The sequence below is a fragment of the Trichechus manatus genome, unplaced genomic scaffold, assembly GCF_000243295.1.
Source record: "Trichechus manatus latirostris isolate Lorelei unplaced genomic scaffold, TriManLat1.0 scaffold00042, whole genome shotgun sequence".
NCBI lineage: Eukaryota > Metazoa > Chordata > Mammalia > Sirenia > Trichechidae > Trichechus > Trichechus manatus.
The window spans coordinates 2,157,225-2,166,811 of NW_004443978.1; positions in this window are offsets into that span (position 1 = coordinate 2,157,225).

Sequence of the window (9,587 nt, forward strand, 5' to 3'; positions counted from 1 at the left end):
GGCTGAGTTCTTTATCTCTTCATTTGATGTTTTAGGGTTTCAGGATTGTTGTATTCTCTGTTCGGCTTAGTTTTTCGGATCTTTGCTGTGGAGGGACGGTGTGGTGCTTCTGCCTAGAGCGCCATTTTGCTGGAACTCCTCTTTTCCCTTATTTTAAATGTTTCCTTTTTAAACAGCACATATTTGAGTCTGGATTATTTATCTAGCCTGATAATATCTGCCTTTTATTTGAAATATTCAGTTAATTTTCATTTAATGTAATTATTGATACGGTTGCATGAGATATATCATGTTACTAATTGTTTTCTATGCATCCAATCTGTATTTTTTGTTATTTTCTTTCTATTTTTCTGCCTTCCTTTGAGTTAATCAAATCATTATTAGTATCTCATTTAATTTTTCTACTATCTTTTCATTATTTAGTGATTGCTGTAGGGATTTCAATGTGCATTTGAATTTGTCATAGTCTATATATAATTAACATTGTATCACTTCACATAAAATGTTCAACATTACAATTGAATGAGTCCATTTACCCCATATAGTTCATACATTTTTCATAGATTTTCTTTGTATAACCCCACAGCACCAAGTTATCATATTTTCTTTAACATTCAGTAATCTTTTAAGGAAGTTTTAAGGAGAAATAACATACAGTATTTTATATTTACCTATATATTTAACACATCCAGTGCTTTTCATTCTTTCTTGTAAATTCATTTTTCCATCTGGTATCATTTCCCTTCGTCCAGAAGAAATTTCTTTAGTGTTTATTATTGTGAAGGTTTGTTGGTGATAGATTTTCTCAACTTTAATTTATCTCCTTATGTTTTTATTTAACCCTCAAAATATTGCAAGAATATTTTTCCTGGCTATAGAGTATGGATTGATTTTTTTTTCTTTCAGCACCTTAACTCTGCCATTCTATTCTCTTTTGATCCATTACTATTGATCAGAAGTTATCCGTCATTTGTATCCTTGTTTTTCTATAGCCAATATGTCTTTATTCTCTGGGTATTTTTAAGATGTACTGGGTCTGATGATTTTCCTTGTATTTATTTTGATTGGAGGTTGCCAAGATTCCTTCATTTCTAAATTGATGTTTTTCTCCAATTTTGAGGAAATTTCAGGCATTATTTCTTTTATATATATATATTTTACTTCATTTCGTTTACTTTCTCCTTCTGGGATTCCAATTACTCAAAAATGTTATGCCACAGGTTATTTATTCTCTGTTTATATTCAATTTTTTCTCTCTTATTCTTCAGATTGCATAATTTCTATGGATCTGTGATTAAATTCACTGACCCTTTCTTCTGCAATCTATAATCTCCTTATATACCCACTCTTCATTTATCAACTACCTCATTATTTGCATTTATGACAACAGTGAACAATCTACTATCCAACTCTCTTATGCATTAACAGCATATGTCTGACAGCAACAAATGCCAACTTGCAAGGCAAGAGTAATGTAGGCCATGATGGTTAAGGTTATGTATCAGCTTGGCTGGGCCATGATTCTCAGTGATTTGGCAGTAAGTCACGATGTAGTCATCCTCCATTTTGTGACCTGATGTGGTCATCCTCTATTTTTGCATAATGCCAATTTTTGCATAACCATCTGATCCTTGGAACCTAAGCATATTAATAAGTGAGGAGTGGCTGTGTAACCTGAGTAAATTTTTAAGTTATGTATTTTAATTTTCAGTTCTCAAATCTCGTTTTTATACTTTCCAGTTTTTTTCTGCCAATATTCTTGTTTGTTCAGTCATTACCATTAAACTTTTCCTTTAAGTCTCTGAACACATTTATAAGTGCCGTTTGAATGTTTTATTGGTATTCTGACATCTGGATCATCTTTGAGTTTGTTTCTATTGACTACTTTTTTGTCTAGTAATTTTTAATTGTAGACTAGGTATTGTGAATTACATTGAAAGGAGTGTGGATTATTTACTTTTACTTTGAAAAATGCTGGGTTTTGTTGTGACAGGCAGTTAGACTGCTGACAGATCTTCTGGAATGTGTCAAGCTTTGTTTTATTCTTTGTTAGGCCTCATCTGTTTCAGCATTTTTCTCAGTCTTATAGCATGGATGTTCATCTAGCATATGGTCTTATTAGTAAGTGTGTACTTTCTAGGCTTCACCTGAATGTTTACCTAAGGTGAATGTTTTGACTGGCACTGGGTGCTGGATTGAGAGGTTACATTTAATCTATTAATTTTCTGAACAATTTATATGTTTTGATTATATGAATGCATACTTTGACAATTAAAAATCACCAGAAAATTTAATAATTTATCCAACCTAAGGACTGAATGATTTAATGTACCATTTTCTTTCACTCAGCATGTTACATACATCGTGTGGATTCCAGATAACTTTCAAGAAGTTTTTTAAAAAAATGATACAGAGGAATATTTGTTTTTAAGTTATATTTAAAAATCCCAAGTAACTCAGTGCCTGGAAAGCAATAGAAAATTAATATTATTAAATGAAAATCGATGTGTTTCCCTTAAAGTCTGCAGATGAATGTTGCAGATTATATTTATTTTGTGTTCTGTTTGTAAAAATAGGCAATCTGTATTTGTAATAAGATGGGCACATTGATACATAACTTCATTTTTAACTAGCATTATTCTAGAAGAAACTCCTTCTATGTGATAATTTTCTGGGACATAACAAGCTCTCCATCTGGAAACATTGTGTGATGGAACAGCACATAAGCTCAGGTTCAGCGACCTGGGATCCAGACCTGGTTATGTCACAATAGACTGACAGACTACCTGATGACTCAGTTTTGTGTGTGTGTGTGTTTATCGAGGTGAAATTTAGCACGCATAGGAATGTGTTTGAAGTTTTGAAATTGATTAATTGTAATTTCTTAGTTTATGCCTCAAGATTACTTTATAAGACACTATGGGGATTTAAGCAACCCAATACACTTAGTGGACCTGCACGTGCTTTCTGTTCAGGGGGGACTACGTCCTGGCTCACCCTAGACAGCCCTGGTTTACATCTGCTGTCCTGGCATAATTACTAATAGCACTCCCTTCACTTGCAGTGGTGTAATGGTTGGGCTATTATGTGGTCTCTGCAGTTATTCTCAGGTAGAAAGGACTAGAATAATTTTGGTTCAACAATGTAAAATTTCTTGAATAATTTTCATGAGTGAAAATTCATGTTTCACCCTTCTTCAGAACACAAACTTACTGGTAAGCTCGAAAGGCCTGGTTAGTTTTCATGCTTATTAAGTGAACCCTAGGACATAAAAGTTTCAGAGTCTCTTCTGACATCCATTTTGGTGTTTTATTTCTCTCCTGTCTTTTCTAATGACCTTTTGCTTTCTTTATATATGATGTCCTTGTTGTCATCCCACAACTTGTCTGGTCTTCAGTCATTAGTGTTCAATGCTTCCAATCTATTCTTGAGACGTCTTTAAATACAGGTGGGATATACTCAAGGTCGTACTTTGGCTCTCGTAGACTTATTTCAATGTTCTTCAGTTTCTACTTGAACTTGCATATCAGCAGTTGATGGTCTGTTCTGTAGTCGGTCCCTGGCCATGTTCTGACTGATGATATTGAGCTTTTCCATTGTCTTGGAAGAGGCACAGCCAGAATGCTCCTTAGAAGCAAGGATGGTGAGACTTTGTCTCACATACTTTGAACATGTTATTAGGAGGGACCAGTCCCTGGAGAAACACATCATGCTTGGTAAAGTAGAGGGTCAGGGAAAGAGAGGAAGACCCTTGATGAGATGGACTGACACAGTGGCTGCCACAATGGACTCAAGCATAGCAATGATTGTGAAGATGGTGCATGACCGGGCAGTGTTTTGTTCTGTTATACATAGGGTCACCATGAGTCAGAACTGACTCAACGTCACCTGACAACAACAGGACCAAAAATTGAATATGCTCAGAACAGAGCATAAATACGATCATATTCACCAAACAAGGGGAAATAAATGACCTTTAAAATTAAAATGACTTGCTTCAATGATAATGTCACTTGTTCTTTGAAGTCCACTAAACAATTACACACATATGGAGAAAAGCTGCAAAGTATTCTCCAAAGAAGGAATGAAGTATAGAGAATAATTTGGAATTTTTTTATAAAACACAGGAAAAAGAAGTCTTGCAAGTGAAAATGTTGAGGTTGTTGGGTGTGGTTGAATCAAGTTTCAACTCATAGTGACTACATGTGACATAGTAGAACTACCACATAGTGTTTTCTAGGCTGTAATATTTATGGAAACATATCTTCAGATCTCTCTCCCACAGAGTTGCTGGGTGGGTTCAAAACGCCAACTTTTTGGTTAAACTTGCTTAACTGTTGTGCCACCAGGCTCTGTGCATGTGAAAGTAGCTCCAGGAAAATAGTTATATATGTGGTACATTTAGTTATAACTTACTATATCTGGGAACAACAACAGCAAAAAATGAAGGAATGCAAACAGCAGATAATTGCACATGTAAATGTGACCAATGTACTAGAAGGAGAAATCTCTCACACTCAAATAGAACCTTCTACTTCATGTTAAAGGAGAACCTTGGTGGCTAGAGCTATCATGGACTGAAAAAGAATCAGCCCACAAGAAAGAATCTCACAAAATATAATTACTCAGTGGTGTAGAATTTGTTTTATACTTTCCAGCCATATCACGAATGAGGAAATTAGTAATCTCTTCATCATCTGATTTGTAGAGGCCAACACTGCATTTAATAGTCCCTTTGCTGACACACATAAAAGTTGGCATAAAAACTGAAGACAATTATTTGTCATGAATATGTTTCAGCATGTTGTTGTTGTTAGGTGCCATCAAGTTGGTTCCAACTCATAGCGACCTTATGTACAACAGAACCAAACACGGCCTGCACCATCTTCACAATTGTTATGTTTGAACCCATTGTTGCTGCCACTGGGTCAATCCGTCTCACTGAAGTGTTCGTCTTTTTCACTGACCCACTGCTTTACCGAAATGATGTCCTTCTTCAGGGATGGTCCCTCCTGATTACACGACCAAAGTATGTGAGATGAAGTCTCGTCATTCTAGATTTTAAGGAGTATTCTGGCTGTACTTCTTCCAGCACAGATTTGTTCATTCTTCTGGCAGTCTATGCTATATTAAATATTATTTGCCAACACCATAATTCAAAGGCATCGATTCTTCTTCAGACTTCCTTATTTATTATCCAGCTTTCGCGTATGAGGCAATTGAAAATACCATGGCTTGGTTCAGGCCCATCTTAGTCCTCAAGGTGATATCTTTGCTTTTTAACACTTTAAAAAGGTCTTTTGCAGCAGATTTGTCTAATGCGATACGTTGTTTGATTTCTTTACCACTGCTTCTATGGGAATTGAATGTGTATCCAAGTAAAATGAATTCCTCGGTAACTTCAATGTTTACTCTGTTTATCATGATGTTGCTTATTGTTCCAGTTCTGAGGATTTTTGTCTTCTTTATGTTAAGGTGTAATCTATACTGAAGGCTGTAGTTGATTTTTATCAGTAAGGGCTTCAAGTCCTCTTCATTTTCAGCAAACATGGTGTGTTATCTGCATATTGCAAATGGTTTATGAGTCGTCCTCCAAACCTGATGCTGTGTTCTTCTTCATCTAGTCCAGGTTCTCTAATTATTAGATTGAATAAGTATGGTGAAAATACGCAATCTTCATGCACTCCTTTTCTGATTTTAAACCACGCAATATTCCTTGGTTCTGTTTGAATAACTGTCTCTTGGTCTATGTACAGGTTCAGCATGAGAAAATTAAGTGTTCTGGAATTCCCGTTCTTTGCAATGTCATCCATAATTTCGTATGATCCACAGAGTTGAATGCCTTTGAACAGCCAATAAAATACAGATAAACATCTTTCTAGTATACTCTGCTTTCAGCCAAGATCCATCTTACATCAGCAACGATATCCCTCATTCCGTGTCCTCTTCTGAATTTGGTTTGAATTTCTGGCAGTTCCCTGTTGAAATACTGTTGTAAACATTTTTGAACTATCTTCGTCATAATTTTATTCACATGTGATACTGATCGATAATTTCCATATTCTGTTTGATCATTAATTTACTTTGGAATGAATATGAATATGGATCTCTTCCAGTCGGTTGGCTAGGTAGCTGTCTTCCACATTTCTTGGCGCAGACAAGTGAGTGCTTCCAATGTTGAATCCATGTGTTGAAACATCTCCACTGGTATTCCGTCAATTCTTAGAGCCTTGTTTTTCACCAGTGCCTTCAATGCTGCTTGGACATTTTCCTTCACTACCATCAGTTCTTGATCATATGTTACCTCTTGAAGTGGCTGAATGTCAACTCATTCTTTTTGGTACAGTGACTGTGTATTCCTTCTATCTTCTTTTGTTGTTTCCTGTGTTGTTCAAATTTTTGCCCATAGAATCCTTCAATATTGCAACTCAAAGCTTGAATTTTTTCTTCAGTTCTTTCATCATGAGAATTGCTGATCGTGTTTTCCCTTTTAGTTTTCTAACTCCAGGTCTTTGCATATTTCATTATAATACTTTGCTTTGTCTTTTTGAGCCACACTTTCAAATTTTCTGTTCAGCTTTTATTTCATTGTTTTTTCCTTTCATTTTAGCTCCCCTATGTTCGAGAGCAAATCTGTCAGTTTGTCGTGCTGCAGTGACTTGCATGTTGCTGTGATGCTGGAAGCTATGTCAATAATGTTTCATATACCAGTATGGTTATCCATGGTGGACAGCTTTCAAGGGAGCTCCCAGACTAAGAAAGATTCGTAAGAAGGACCTAGCAATCTACTTCTGAAAAAATTAGCCAGTGAAAACTTTATAGATAGCAGCAGAACATGTAGCACTGGAAGATGAACCCCTCAGGTTGGAAGGCACTCAAAATATGACTGGGGAAGATCTGCTTCCTCAAATAGAGTCAGCCTTAATGCCATGGATGGAGTAAGGCATTCAGACATTCATTTGCTAATATGACATGACTCAAAATGAGAAGAAACAGCTGCAGACATCTATTAATAATTAGAATGTGGAATGCACAAAATATGAATTAAGGAAAATTGGAAGTCATCAGAAATGAAATGGAATGCTTGAAGATTGATATCCTAAGCATTAGTAAGCTGAAATAGACTGGTATTGGCCATTTTGAACCAGACAATCATATGCTCTACTATGCCAGGAATGACAAATTGAAGCAGAAGTGTTTCACATTCATTGTCAAAAAGAACATTTCGAGATCTGTCTTGAAACACAACGTTATCAGTTATAGGATAATATCCATATGCCTACAAGGAAGACCAGTTAATATGACTGTTATTCAAATTATGCACTAACCACTAATTGCAAATATGAAGAAATTAAGATTTTTACCAACTTCTGCAGTCTGAAGTTGATCAAAGATTCATTGATAATCAGTGACTGGAATGTGTAAGTTGGAAACAAACAAGGACTAATAGTTACAAAATATGGACTAGGTGATAGAAAAAATGCCAGAGATTGCGTGATAGAATTTTGCAAGACCAAAGACTTATTCACTGCAAATACCTTTTCTCAACAACATGAACAGTGACTATACATGTGGATCTCGCTGGATGGAGTACATAGGAATCAAGTCAACTATATCTGTGGGAAGAAATGATGGAAAAACTCAATATTATCAGTCAGAACAAGGCCAGGATTCAGCTGAGGAACAGATCACTAATTGCTCATTCACAAGTTCCAGTTGAAGCTGAAGAAAATTAAAACAAGTCCACAAGGGTCAAAGTACAACTTTGAGTATATCCCACTTGAATTTAGAGACTATCTCAAGAATAGATTTGATATATGGAACACTAATGACTGGAGATCAGACAAGTTGTGGGATGACAACAAGGACATCATACATGAAGAAAGCAAAAGCTTATTAAAAAGACATGGAAAAAAAGGGACCAAAATGGATATTTCATCATAGGATTAAAATTTTTTAGATCAAAATAACTTTTAAGAAAACATCTTTATCTATGCAAGGTACCAAGTGAAACTAAAAGAGTACAGTTAATTGGAGAACAAAAAATTATGAGGTCCAAATCTCTAATTCTTAATAGTGCAGTTTTGAGGAAGTGATTTAACAGTTTTGAGCCTTCCTTTGCTAAATATTTAAAAATAATAATAATAATAACAATAACCTCACCTGTTGCTGTCGAGTTGAACTGCCCCATAGGGTTTCCAAAGAGTGTCTGGTGGATTCGGACTGCTGGCCTTTTGGTTAGAAGCCAAGCTCTTAACCACTATGCCACCAGGGCTACTTAATGATGCCCTTAAGACCCAGTATATTGCCTGAATGTAGCAGATTTCTAATTTACACCTTTGTTGAAATGGATATCTATCGAGATAGCCACTGCTATGTTTTCTCCACTCATTTTTTCTTCCTGGACACACAGAAGTCGCCACTTTCCTGCTTCCTGAAGTTGTACTGGGGTCTTGTGACTGCCTCTGACTGGTGGAATGTGGGCAGAAGCAGTGCGAGCCCTTCTAGAACTGAACTTTAAAAAAAAATCCAGTGTAATCTCCTAGATCTTCTCTTTTTGTGGTGATTTTGGGGGTCACGTGTTCCAGAATATGTAGCAGAAAGATGGAGGATTAGTACTCAACCTGCATCAAATTAGACTAAACCGCTGAAATGTTGGGATTTATTTTTTATCACAATGCAGCCTACCTCTCTTGCTTAATACAACTGTCTTATAAATTATTCTAAGAATTAAAAGAAATAACGCACTTTAAAGCCACATGGAATCTGTGTAGCACTATTAAAAGAGAAAATCAATTATTTTAATATTAATTTATATTCCCATGGAATGCCTACCCTCTTATTTGGAAAAATCTAGACTACCACAAAATACAATAGATGTCCCGAGGGAGCTTTATTGAAAGCATAATCTATTCCACTAACCTTTGTTACCTAGAGACTCAGTATGATGAGTAGTTTTAAATACTTCAAAGCACAACCAAAAATAATCATAAAATTTTATGATTTTGGTTATGATTTTATTAGTACTCTGTAGCACAATAATATGGGAGTAATATTCTCACCTTCCATGGAGGAGACCCAGGTTCGATTCCTGGCCAATGCACCTCATGTACAGCCACCACCCGTCTGTCAGTAAGGGCTTGCGTGTTGCTATGATGCTGAGCATCTTTCAGTGGAGCTTTCAGACTAAGACAGACTAGGAAGAAAGGCCTGGCAATCTACTTTCAAAAATCAATCAATGGGAGTTCTGGTTAAGGTGGTGGCTTAGATAGATGCACCATAACGACCCCCTACAACAAAGACTTGAGAAACTAAGTAAAATAGACACCAATAATGACTTCCAATCATAGAACATCAAATGGAGAGTTGAAGAAACAGACTGAGCACCAAATGGAAGGAGAGTCAGAACGAGACCAGCGGGAAAACAGATCCATGGATTGTCGGCCAGTGTGGCACAGCATAGCCATTTTGTGGTGACATCAAGCAACAATCATGAATGAAGAACCCAGCAAAGCAACCTCAATGAGAGCACAACTATTGGTAGAGATTTCATGTAAAAAAATCCAGAAACAAATGAGAAGGTGGGC